Here is a 13,720-nt window from a genome sequence, read left to right as displayed (position 1 = left end):
GCAAAAGGAGCAATTGTAAGTACACAGTGCTATAGAATATGATGATTCCAATATATCAAGATAGAAACTTTGATGGGAGGAGGAGGGGGGCTTATTTAAAGGGATCCTATCATCTTTGAAATACTGTCTCATCTGCACACAGCATGTTATACCACAGAACAATTTGTATTTTATTCATGTGAATCCTTGTCCATTCTGAGTTTATGAGTCCAATGAGTGGTCCTATTCAGAGATTGACAGCCTTCCCTGTATCAGTGTGCATACAGAGGTAGCTGTTGATCACTATATAAGACCACCCGACAAACTCCTAAGCTCAGAACGAGCTTAGTTTTAAAAAGAACTCATCACTCAAAAGTTGCAAGTTGTCTGTCTTATTTTATTATCTGAGCTCCCCTGAGTATTTTTCTTTTTTAAATCCTCCATATGGTTCCAGAAATATGGGCCTTTTTATTCAATGCTAATTTTTATAGTCATTACTAAGGGGGAGTGGCTCACAGAGTAATTATGCAGAGTAACCTAAAGACACACCCCTGAGGATCCTGTGAGTCACGCCCCTTTGTAAAGACCATAAAAAATAGGAGCAATTAAAAAGGTCTATATCTCTGAAACCACATGGTGGATTTAAAATAAAATAGCATAAAAAAATCCTCAGGGGAGCAGCAGGAATAAAACAGGAGCAAAAAATGCCAACTTTTAACCTTGTGACTGGTCCTCTTTAAGCTTATTCTCTTCTATAACATGCTGCCCATAGATTGCACAGTTTTTTCAAGGTGACAGTTTCCCTTTAATATAACCAACAATTTATACAACCTATGTGATGAGTATTACAACTACACACGGATTAAAAAAATCTTCTCAATAGTGAACACTTTTATACACTGCTCAAAAAAATAAAGGGAACACTGAAATAACACACCCTAGATCTGAATGAATGAAATATTCTCATTGAATACTTTGTTCTGTACAAAGTTGAATGTGCTGACAACAAAATCACACAAAAATCATCCATGGAAATCAAATTTATTAACCAATGGAGGCCTGGATTTGGAGTCACCCCCAAACTTAAAGTGGAAAAACACACTACAGGCTGATCCAACTTTGATGTAATGTCCTTAAAACAAGTCAAAATGAGGCTCAGTATTGTGTGTGGCCTCCACGTGCCTGTATGACCTCCCTACAACGCCTGGGCATGCTCCTGATGAGGTTGCGGATGGTCTCCTGTGGGATCTCCTCCCAGACCTGGACTAAAGCATCCGCCAACTCCTGGACAGTCTGTGGTGCAGCGTGACGTTGGGGGATGGCTCGAGACATGATGTCCCAGATGTGCTCAATCAGATTCAGGTCTGGGGAATGGGCGGGCCAGTCCATAGCTTCAGTGCTTTCATCTTGCAGGAACTGCTGACACACTCCAGCCACATGAGGTCTGGCATTGTCCTACATTAGGAGGAACCCAGGGCCAACCGCACCAGCATATGGTCTCACAAGGGGTCCGAGGATCTCATCTCGGGAACCTAATGGCAGTCAGGCTACTTCTGGCGAGCACATGGAGGGCTGTGCTTCCCTCCAAAGAAATGCCACCCCACACCATTGCTGACCCACTGCCAAACCGGTCATGCTGAAGGTGTTAGAACCTTGCTGTTAGGTTTTTTTTCCTTTGCTGGTCACATGACCTTGTTGGCCTATTTAATCCTGCTCCGCCCTTCTGGCTTTGCTGGACTTCATTGTATATCTACTTTCTAGCTAGCCTGTGCTCTGTATCTAACTCTGTTAGTTTGCTTGGTCTACGGACCTCTATGTTCTATCTATTTTGTTTGTTCGTCTGTCTGCTACTATTTCTGTTAGGAGGTGTCCCATATTCCTCCCAGTCCTTAGTACTTGTAGGGATTCCCTCCCCACATCTATAGGTCTCCGTACAGACTAGATTAGGACTTTAGCAGGTCTGATCGCAGGATCAGGTTCCCTGTTACATCGTAGGGATTCAGCTGAGTCCTATAGTAGGGACAGATCTCCTCTCTTTCCTTAGCTTTGGTAGCAGAACATAACAGTAAGTCCAGCCTGCAAATTCTCTAAGGAAAGATTTTTTTTTTTGTTCCATCATGGTGTCGGTTCAGGATTTGGCTAAACACCTGCAGGGACTCTCTCTGGAAGTGGCCGAGCTCCGTCAGCACGTGAGTAACTGTCCTGGAGCATATTTCTTGGAGCCTAAGGTATGTTTGCCGGATTTATTTTTTGGTGAACATCGAGAATTTTTTTCATTTAAAAATGCTTGCTTATTGTATTTTCGTTTGAGACCCAAGTCCTCTGGGGATGAATCCCAGCGCGTAGGGTTCATAATGTCACTTTTGCGCAAAGAGCCTCAGGAGTGGGCCTTTTCTTTGCAACCTAGTGATACATGCTTCAGATCAGTGGATAGTTTTTTTTCTGCTTTAGGACTATTATATGATGATCCTGACCGTGTGGCATCAGCTGAGACTGAGTTGAGACGTTTAAAACAAGGATCAGGTAATGTCGAAAAATATTGTACTCATTTTCGTCGTTGGTCCACTCAAACAGGGTGGAACGATTCTGCTCTGAAAAGTCTATTTCTTGCTGGGCTCAGTGAAAGGGTTAAAGACCTGCTAATTGCTTATCCTACACCTGAGGATTTGCAACAGGCTATGCAATTAGCTATACGGGTGGATAGAAGACTGCGTGCTAGGGTTAATGAGAGCAAATCCTCTGCTATGTCAGTTTCTGGTTATGATAATGTGTGTACTAACAGTGGTGAACCGATGGAGATTGGATCGGTGGCACCTCGCTCTCAAGAAAAAGACCGTCGTTTTTCGGAAGGCTTGTGTTTCTATTGCGGAAAATCTGGTCATTTGATTAAAGGCTGTGAGCTTCGTATGAAGAAAGAAAAAAAAATGGTCAGTCACGCCCGTATTGCCTGTTTAAATTCCAAGGGTATATTTTTAGCTGCTTCCACGATTGCTCAGGAAAAATTAATGGAATTTCGGGTGTTTGTTGATTGCGGGTCTACACTGAATGTAATTGATGGGGGATTCGTGGAAAAACTCAATTTAAAACCTGAACCTTTATCATCCCCCATTGCTGTGGTTTCTGTGGATGGCTCCCCTTTGAAGAATATTACTCTCAAGGTCAGTGAATTTCCTCTCACTATTAATGGTGTTCACCATGAGAAATTGGATTTGGTAGTGTTGAATAACTTGCCTTCTCCAGTAATATTGGGTTTGCCCTGGTTAAAATTTCACAATCCTGTACTGGATTGGTCTACCAGTGAAATTAAATCCTGGAGCCATAAATGTTATGACAAGTGTTGTAACGGGCGTATTGCAGCTTTGGATAGGGGAGAATTGCCTGTTCCTATTCAGGATTTTTGGAGAGTTTTTTCTGAGAAGGAATCGCAGGTTTTGCCTCCCCATAGAGACTATGATTGTTCTATTGAATTTGTCCCTGGAGCGACTCTTCCTAAAAGTCGTTTATTTAACCTTACTATTCCTGAGAGGAAGGCTTTGGAGGAATACATACAGACAAGTTTGGCCGCCGGTCACATTAGGCCCTCTAAGTCTCCTGTGGCGGTTGGATTTTTTTTTGTAAAAAAAAAGGACGGCGGTTTACGTCCTTGTCTGGATTTTCGTGAGATTAACAAGATTACGGTACGCAATCCTTACCCACTGCCATTGATTCCTGATCTGTTTAACCAGTTATTGGGGGCCAAGTGGTTCTCTAAAATTGACCTTAAGGGGGCATACAATCTGTTGCGCATGAAGGAGGGTGATGAATGGAAGACTGCTTTTAACACTCCTGTGGGTCATTTTGAGAATCTGGTTATGCCTTTTGGTCTTACTAATGCTCCTGCATTTTTTCAGAATCTGATTAATGACATCCTTAGACCTTTGATCGGTAAAAATGTGGTTGTGTATTTGGATGACATTTTGATTTATTCGCCAGATCTGGAGTCTCATTGGCGGAGCGTGCGTGAGGTATTACAGTTATTAATGGACAATTCGCTTTTTGCTAAGCTGGAGAAATGTGAGTTCGCTGTACAGAGAATTAGTTTTTTGGGCTACATTATCTCCAGCAAAGGTTTTGAGATGGATCCGGTTAAGGTTCAGGCTGTGCAGGAATGGCCTAGGCCTATTGGTTTGAAATCGATACAGAGGTTTTTGGGTTTCGCCAATTACTACAGAAAATTCATAAAAAATTTTTCTAGTATTGTCAAACCTCTGACTGATCTCACCAGGAAAGGTGCTGATGCGGTTCAGTGGTCTTCTGAGGCCATTGAAGCTTTTGTGTATCTCAAGGAGAGGTTCACCTCTGCTCCCATCCTTATGCAGCCTGATGTTACTAGGCCATTTTTGGTTGAGGTTGATGCTTCCTCTGTGGGGGTTGGCGCAGTATTGTCTCAGGATAACGGGGATGGATTACATCCCTGTGCCTTTTTTTCAAAAAAATTTTCGGAGACTGAACTGAATTACTATATTGGTAATCGGGAATTATTGGCTATTAAACTCGCATTTGAACACTGGCGCCACTTCTTGGAAGGTGCGGAATTTCCCGTTCAGGTTCTTACGGATCATAAAAATCTGATATATCTTGATGCTGCCAAGCGCCTGAATGCCCGTCAGGCTAGGTGGGCACTGTTTTTCTCGCGGTTTAATTTCTCCGTTACTTACATCCCTGGTACTAAGAATGTTAAGGCGGATGCCTTGTCTCGCAGTTTTTCTCCCATAGTCGGTGCTGAGAAAGAGGAAAACATTTTACAAGAAGGTGTTGTGATAGCTGCTTTAGACTCCGTTTTGGAAGATGAGATTCTTAAAGCTCAGGAGAATGCCCCATCTAACACTCCTCATGGGAGGTTGTTTGTGCCTGGGACCTTTAGGAGAGATTTGTTTGTTGAGTGTCACGAATCTCGGTTGGCAGGTCATCCCGGAATCTCTGAGACCAAGAGACTGGTGGGTCGCAGTTTTTGGTGGCCTGGATGGCAGAAGGAAGTCATTAAGTGGGTGCGCCAATGTACTATATGTGCTAGATCTAAGTCCTCACATACTCCTGCTGCGGGGTTGCTTTGTCCTTTGGAGGTCCCCAGTGCTCCTTGGACACATTTGGCTATGGACTTTATAACTGACCTTCCCCCCTCTGAGGGTTTTACTGTCATCTGGGTGGTCGTGGACCGTTTTAGCAAGATGTGTCACTTGGTTCCCTTCGTCAAACTGCCCTGCGCTAAAACTCTCGCTAAGGCCTTTGTCAAGGAAATTGTCAGACTTCATGGCGTTCCTACTGACATTGTTTCTGATAGGGGTCCTCAGTTCGTGGCTCGTTTTTGGCGTGCCTTTTGTGACAGGTTGGGAATTCATTTGTCGTTTTCGTCCGGATATCATCCTGAATCTAATGGCCAGACAGAAAGGAAAAACCAGGATGTTGAGCAGTTCTTGCGTTGTTTTGTGGCAGACAATCAAGAGGGGTGGTCTGAGTTTCTGCCACTTGCCGAATTTGCTCTGAACAATCATACATCTTCTTCTGCTGGTTGTTCGCCTTTTTTTTGTTGTTCTGGGAGACATCCGTCGTTTGGGTCGTTCTCCAAGTTGGGATCTGCCGTGCCTGAGGAGGAGAATTTTTCCGGTGATTTGGAAAGAGTTTGGACGGATGTGCGTGGTAATCTTCAGGAGGCCAACAGAAAATCTAAAGACTACTTTGATAGGAAACGACAGGAGGTTTTGTTCGCTGTTGGTGACATGGTTTGGTTGTCCTCTAGGAATCTGCGGTTGAGGATTCCTTCTAAGAAATTGGGTCCCAAGTTTGTAGGGCCCTTTAAGGTGCTTCAGGTTGTCAACCAATCTGCTGTTAGGTTGGAGGTTCCTACCTCCTGGAGAATTAATCCGGTCTTTCATGTCTCTCTGTTAAAAAAAGCTGTTGTGTCGGATGGTGACGCCTCTGCCTCTGTTCCTCCGGTGGTGGAGGACGGGGAATATGAAATTTCTCGCATCCTTGACTCTAGACGGTATAGAGGTAGTTTGCAGTATCTTGTGGCCTGGAAAGGTTTCGGACCCGAGGATAACTCTTGGGTGAGGTCAGATGATGTTTCCGCGTCCAGACTTATCAGAGCGTTTCACAGGAGATTTCCTGATAAGCCTGGTCCTAGGGGATCCGGAGGATCCTCTTAGAAGGGGGGGTACTGTTAGAACCTTGCTGTTAGGTTTTTTTTCCTTTGCTGGTCACATGACCTTGTTGGCCTATTTAATCCTGCTCCGCCCTTCTGGCTTTGCTGGACTTCATTGTATATCTACTTTCTAGCTAGCCTGTGCTCTGTATCTAACTCTGTTAGTTTGCTTGGTCTACGGACCTCTATGTTCTATCTATTTTGTTTGTTCGTCTGTCTGCTACTATTTCTGTTAGGAGGTGTCCCATATTCCTCCCAGTCCTTAGTACTTGTAGGGATTCCCTCCCCACATCTATAGGTCTCCGTACAGACTAGATTAGGACTTTAGCAGGTCTGATCGCAGGATCAGGTTCCCTGTTACATCGTAGGGATTCAGCTGAGTCCTATAGTAGGGACAGATCTCCTCTCTTTCCTTAGCTTTGGTAGCAGAACATAACAGAAGGATGTTGCAGGCAGCAGATCGCTCTCCACGCCGTCTCCAGACTCTGTCACGTCTGTCACATGTGCTCAGTGTGAACCTGCTTTCATCTGTGAAGAGCACAGGGCGCCAGTGGTGACTTTGCCAATCCTGGTGTTCTGTGGCACATGCCAAGCGTCCTGCACGGTGTTAGGCTGTGAGCACAACCCCCATCTGTGGACATCGGGCCCTCATACCACCCTCATATAGTCGGTTTCTATCCGTTTGTGCAGACACATGCACATTTGTGGCCTGCTGGAGGTCATTTTGCAGGGCTCTGGCAGTGCTCCTCCGGTTCCTCCTTGCACAAAGGCGGAGGTAGCGGTCCTGCTGCTGGGTTGTTGTCCTCCTATGGCCCCCTCCACATCTCCTGGTGTACTGGCCTGTCTCCTGGTAGCGCCTCCAGTCTCTGGACACTACGCTGACAGACACAGCAAACCTTGTTGCCACAGCTCGCATTGATGTGTCATCCTGGATGAGCTGCACTACCTGAGCAACTTCTGTGGGTTGTAGAGTCCGTCTCATAATACCATGAGTGTGAAAGCACAACCAACATTCAAAAGTGACCAAAACATCAGCCAGAAAGAATTGGTACTGAGATGTGGTCTGTGGTCCCCACCTGCAGAACCACTCCTTTATTGAGGGTGTCTTGATAATTGCCAATAATTTCCATCTATTGTCTATTCCATTTGCACAACAGCATGTGAAATTGATTGTCAATCAGTGTTGCTTCCTAAGTGGACAGTTTGATTTCACAGAAGTTTGATTTACTTGGAGTTATATTCTGGTGTTTAAGTGTTCCCTTTATTTTTTTGAGCAGTGTATATTAATTTGTATTTAGAGGCCATTACATAGATAAGTTTCCCCCAAGCTTCTTGCCACTGATACAAAATCTGTACCAGGGTCCCCAAGCCATTACCATTTACAGATTTTTTTTGCCTGAATAGACTTTGGGCCAGCATCTCTGCATTAAGGGTTGTGGAGTCAGTAAATCAAGATTTGGACTCTGACTCCTTTATAATTACTGTAATAAAATGGAAACATCAGCGTATCACTGCCTTTTTTTCTTTTTTTCATAATAAATAAGGGCCATGGATTGATAGAATTTAAAATATTTTTATATTATTAACATTTGTACATTTGTCAAAGTTCTCATGAAAGTTCATAATTTATATACCGATATTAACCCCTTCACGACCTACGACGTATAGGTACTTCATAGGTCATGTCCCTCCCTTTGATTCGGGCTCCGGCGCTGAGTCCGCATCTTTCCCGTCACATGGAAGCTGATATGATCAAAACGCCAGAATTACTTTTTTTGGCCCGCGCAACATTGCAATAAAATACAATAACATCATATCTGTGCTAAAATGGTATCAATAAAAACATCAGCTCGGGGCGCAAAAAATAAGGCATCACCCATCTACAGATCCCGAAAAATGGTGACGCTACGGGTCTCGGGAAAATAACGTTTTTTATTTTTTTTTCCTTACAAACATTACATTTTTTTTCACCACTTAAATTAAAAAAGACCCTATACATGTTTGGTATCTATGAACTCGTAATGACCTGGAGAATCATAATGGAAGGTCAGTTTTAGCATTCAGTGAACATGGTAAATAAAATCCCCAAAAAAACAATTGTGGAAATGTACTTTTTTTGCAATTTCACCGCACTTGGAATTTTGTTTTCCAGTACACAATATGGTAAAACCAAACCAATGGTATCGTTCAAAAGTACAACTCTTCCTGCAAAAAATAAGCCCTCACATGGCCATATTAAGGGAAAAATGAAAAAAAAGTTATGGCTCTGGGAAGAAGGGGAGCAAAAAGCTGGATCTTACGTTCTTAATGTATATAGAAACATAAACTAACGTCTTGAAATGTGATACTAAATGGCCCATTGATCCTTATTCCCATAGAAGACCTTCATCTGTGAAGTCATTTCCTTTTATATTTAAATGCATTAGAAATAGTGAAACAAAACTAATACAAAATTCTCAATCACAAAGTCTAAAAAAAAGTTTTTCTTGTCTCTTAACTATGTTTTATATTAGGGGTATCTATAGGGGAAGCAGAGGTTGCATCTGCACCTTGACCCTTGAGATTGAGGAGGCTCAAAAGACTCTGAGGCCAGGGATAGTAATGGCATCTTTTACACTGGAGCTCTGTTTTGCACCATATACTGTATAAGGAATGGGCTATGTTCTAATGTTTGTCAAATATTGGTGAGGGGGGTGAAGTAGGTAAGGAGAGGCCATTGAAGCACGAGGCTCATGAATATTGCACCCTCAACCCATTCACGCCGTGGCCATTTTCTGTTCTTAGATTTTTGATTTTTCTTCTCCTTTTTCCAAGAGCCATAACTTTTTTATTTTTCCATCACTATAGCCCTTTTCAGGGCTTGTTTTTTTTGCAAGACAAGTTATACTTTTGAATGACATCATTCATTTTATCAAGTGATCCACTGAAAAGCAGTAAAAAAAATTCCACGTGCGTTGAAATTGCAAAAAAAGTGCAATTTCACAATAGTTTTTTGGATTTTTTTATTTACCAGGTTCATTGTATGGTAAAACTGGCCTGGTAATATGATTCTCCAGGTGAATACGAGTACACCGATACCAAACATGCATACTGTTTTTTATTAAAGTTTTGAAAAAAATTCAGAAATTCATGAAATAAAAACAACTTTTCTTGGGTTCGCCATTTTCCGAGACCTGTAACACGTTAAATTTTCAGGATATGGGGCCGGGTGAGGGCTTATTTTTAGCACCCTGAGCTGACGTTTTTACTGATACCATTTTGGGGTAGATTCAATGTTTTGATCACCCTTTATTGTATTTTATTGCCATGTTGCAGTTGCCAAAAAATTCTGGCATTTCTGTTATGAATGCATCGATACCAAATACAGTGGGGAAAATAAGTATTTGATTTAATACACTGCTAATTTTGCAAGTTTTCCCACCTTCAAAGAATGGAGAGGTTTGTAATTTTTTATCGTAGGTACACTTCACCTGTGAGAGACAGAATCTAAAAATAAAAACCAGAAAATCACATTGTATGATTTTTAAATAATTAAATAGTTTTTTTTTGCATGAAATAAGTATTTGATCATCTACCAACCAGTAAGAATTCTGGCTCTCACAGACCTGTTAGTTTTTCTTTAATAAGCCCTCCTCATTACCTGTATTAATTGCACCTGTTTGAACTCATTACCTGTATAAAAGACACCTGTCCACACAATCACACTCCAACCTCTCCACCATGGCCAAACCCAAAGAGCTGTCTAAGGACACCAGGCACAAAATTGTAGACCTGTACAAGACTGGGATGAGTTACAGGACAATAGACAAACAGCTTGGTGAGAAGGCAACCACTGTTGGCACAATTATTAGAAAATGGAATAAACTGTCAATCTTCCTCGGTCTGGGGCTCCATATAAGATCTTGCCTCGTGGGGTAAGAATGATTCTGAGAAAGGTCAGGAATCAGCCCAGAACTACATGGTAGGACCTGGTCAATGACCTGAAGAGAGCTGGGAGCACAGTCTCAAACATTACTGTTTGTAATACACTACGCTGGTATGAATTAAAATCCTGCAGGGCACGCAAAGTCCTCCTGCTCACGCTAGCACATGTCCAGGCCCGTGTGAAGTTCGCCAATAAACAGAGGAGGCATGGGAGAAGGTCATGTGGTCAGATGAGATCAAAATAGAACTTTTTGATATCAATTCCACTCGCCATAATTGGAGGAAGAAGAAGGATAAGTACAACCCCAAGAACACCGTCCCAACCATGAAGCATGGTGGGGGAAACATCATACTTTGGGGGTGCTTTTCTGCAAAGGGGACAGGACGACTTCAGGGAGGATGGATGGGGTCATGTATTGCGAGGTTTTGGCTAACAACTTCCTTCCCTCAGTAAGAGCATTGAACTTGGGTCATGGCTGGGTCTTCCAGCATGACAATGACCAGAAACACAGCCAGAACAACCAAGGAGTGGCAATGTAAGAAACCTGAAAGATCTGGAGAAGATTTGTATGGAGGAGTGGGCCAAGGTCCCTGCTGCAGTGTGTGCAAACCTGGTCAAGAACTACAGGAAACGTCTGACCTCCGTAATTGCAAACAAAGGTTTCTGTATCAAATATTAAGTTGCGTTTTTCTATTGCATCAAATACTTATTTCATGCAATAAAATGCAAATCACAATGTGATTTCCTGGATTTTTTTTTTAAGATTCTGTCTCTCATAGGTGAAGTGTACTTACGATAAAAATTACAGAGCTCTCCATTCTTTATAGGTGGGAAAACTTGCAAAATACTTATTTTCCCCACTGTATGTGTATGTTTTATTTTTTTATTATTTTATTTTTAATGAAGCAAAAAGGGGGTTATCTAAACTTTTGTGTTTTTATTTTTAAAAAAAAACATTTTTTTTCTTCTTACTGCATTTAACAGTCCCCTTAGGGGACTTGAATCTGCGATCGTCTGATAGCTTGTGCTATACATAGCAGTATATCAGCACTATATATAGCTAAAATCACAACAGCCAGCTACATGTTGGCTTTCACAGTAGAATCATAATAACAGGAATGGGGGACTTCAGCAGACTCCCGGCTGTCAGGACAACACATCGGCGCCCCGCGATCATTTCACGGTTGTGCTGATGGGCATGTGGAATGATGCTCCCCCCTTCCGGCGTGTGATAAATGCTGCTGTCAGAGATTAAGTTCCACCCATGGCTGTTAGAGTAATGGAGGATTAAATCAGCCGTCATGTGCCGGGAAAGATGCAGGCTTGGCGTGCAGCCTTCATCAAAGTCAGGGAGCCGGCATATGACATACCAGTAAGTCATATGTCGGGAAGGGGTTCAGCTGTCCAAACACATTAGATAGCTGTCGGCTGAACAGTCTATCACTTCCAAGTCCCACATACACAGGAACCCTAAGCTGAGCGCTCTTGTGTGGCCTATCAGAGAGCCACTGTTATACTCCTATGGAAGAAACTTATCTAGTGAGGAACAAATGGATCGAGGGGTTCAATTCCAACCAACCGATCTGTTGGGGAGAGTCATGAGCGGGGTATCCATACACATTAGATGGTCAGTCCTCCTACTGAAATCAGCGGGTTCAGCGGACTCAGGTCCGATACTCTCCTTCCTCTTATCTTTTGTCTGTTAGCTATCATGACTAGTCGGCTTCTATCATTATATCTTGAGACATCATTTTTCCTTGGTTATTCCACTGATAAAAAGTTGGTTTCCGGCCAATAGTTTGTTTGCAATAATATAATTGAGTTTATCTCTTGATATTGATACAGCTACTTGCTATTCTCTTTCCTGTATGGATTTTGGCAGGTTTATAGCCGGATTATCTTCGGTCAATAAAAAGCTGTTTAGCCTTAGTAAGAGTTCAGATAATATACACTGACCGACAGGGCGGAAGGTGTGTCACTGTGACTGGCAAGAAACGGAATCAGACTGAATTCACGTTGCCGTTGAGGACTCAATTCTGCCATTTTTGCTATCAAAACTATGGACTCTATTGTTAATCGATGGGGTCTGTCAGGTGCCAACAGGATCCTTATATGATGGATTAAGCATTGCTCCAAGGCTTCCGTTATGATTGTAAGCAACAACAGAGATGTGAACATAGCCTAAGGATACTAGCACTTTTTACGTCTTCCCAACGCAGCCAATATTAGCTTTTGCATTTCCATTTTTTCTTTCTCTTCTTTCCGAGAAATATGACTTTTTATTTTTCTGTCCACATAACTTTATGCAGGTTTTTTTTTTGTGTGCTGAGTTTTTTCGTTTTTACCATACAACATACTGGAAAACAAGAAAAAAAAATTCCAAGAGCAGTAAAATTAAGAAAAGAAAAAAAAAAACGAAACGTAATTCTGACATTGCTTTTTTCGGTTTTGGTTTTACAGTGTACATTGTGCAGTAAAAATGACCTCATGATTCTCGGTGTCAGTATGACGATGGCAATACCAAACTTGCATTGTTTTTTTTTAAATTATTTTACTAGTGAAGAAAATTCCGCAAAGTTTGTAAAAAAAATAAATATTTTTTTATGTTCGTGTCACCTTTTTCTGAGACCGGATTCAGCTGCTTGAGGACTTGTTTTTTTGTGGGGCAAGCTGACAATTATATTTATACCATTTTGGGGTGGTTGTGAAGTTTTGATTGATTTTTTGTTAATAATGTTTTTTATTTTTTTAGTTCCCTTGAAGCTGTGATCGTCTGTTGTATACTGTAATATATCTGTAGTCCACAGTTTCAAAGGAGCATCGCTATGGCGGTCATGATTACGGGTGGGCCGATTAGTGCATGGAATGGCATGCCCCCCCCCCCCCCCGATCGCGCGTCTTAAGTCAGAGATTGACAGTGGCATTTAATGGGTTAACAGAAGCTCCACTCTATTTACTGCTGCTACAGACAGATGCAGGCTGTATGATACAGCCAGCAGCTGGTGGGTATAGTGCCGGCTCAGTTCCTGAGCCCACTCCATTCATAACAGTTACATAGGTTGAAAAAGACCTAGATCCATCAACTTCAACCTTTCTCCACCAATTATACATTTTGTCAATAATTTATCTATAGCCCACAATGTTATGTGTATCAAGGAAATCATCCAGCCCTTTTTTGAAAGCTGTTATAGTGTCGGCCATTACTACCTCTTGTGGTCGGGCATTCCACAGTCTGACTGCTCTAACTGTAAAGAATCCTTTCCTGTTTAGCTGCCGGAATCGCCTTTCTTCCACCTGTAATGAGCACCACCTGGTCCTTAGTATGGTCTTTGGAAGGAATTAGTCATGTGCCAGTCCTTTGTACTGACCACACATATGTTTATACCTGAAGGAAACCACAGCAAAACGAAAAGATGATCAAAGGGCCACAAAATTGTACAAAAGATAGAAAAATCTTTATTGACAATAATTAACAGGAGAAATGGAGGAAAAGTACAAACGTGCGGGTAGCTGTGTGCGCATTGTACGTACAACAGTGGAGCTATAATACATTACAGTAGGATAACATATTATATAATATATCTACATTTCATAAATCAATAGTTGTACATATAGATATTATATATATTTTACCC

Source organism: Phyllobates terribilis, unplaced genomic scaffold (assembly GCF_046119375.1).
Source record: "Phyllobates terribilis strain yellow unplaced genomic scaffold, ASM4611937v1 Scaffold_7__3_contigs__length_470593459, whole genome shotgun sequence".
Classification (NCBI taxonomy): Eukaryota; Metazoa; Chordata; class Amphibia; order Anura; family Dendrobatidae; genus Phyllobates; species Phyllobates terribilis.
The sequence above is the reverse complement of the archived record's forward strand: the minus strand, read 5'-3'. Positions refer to the sequence as shown.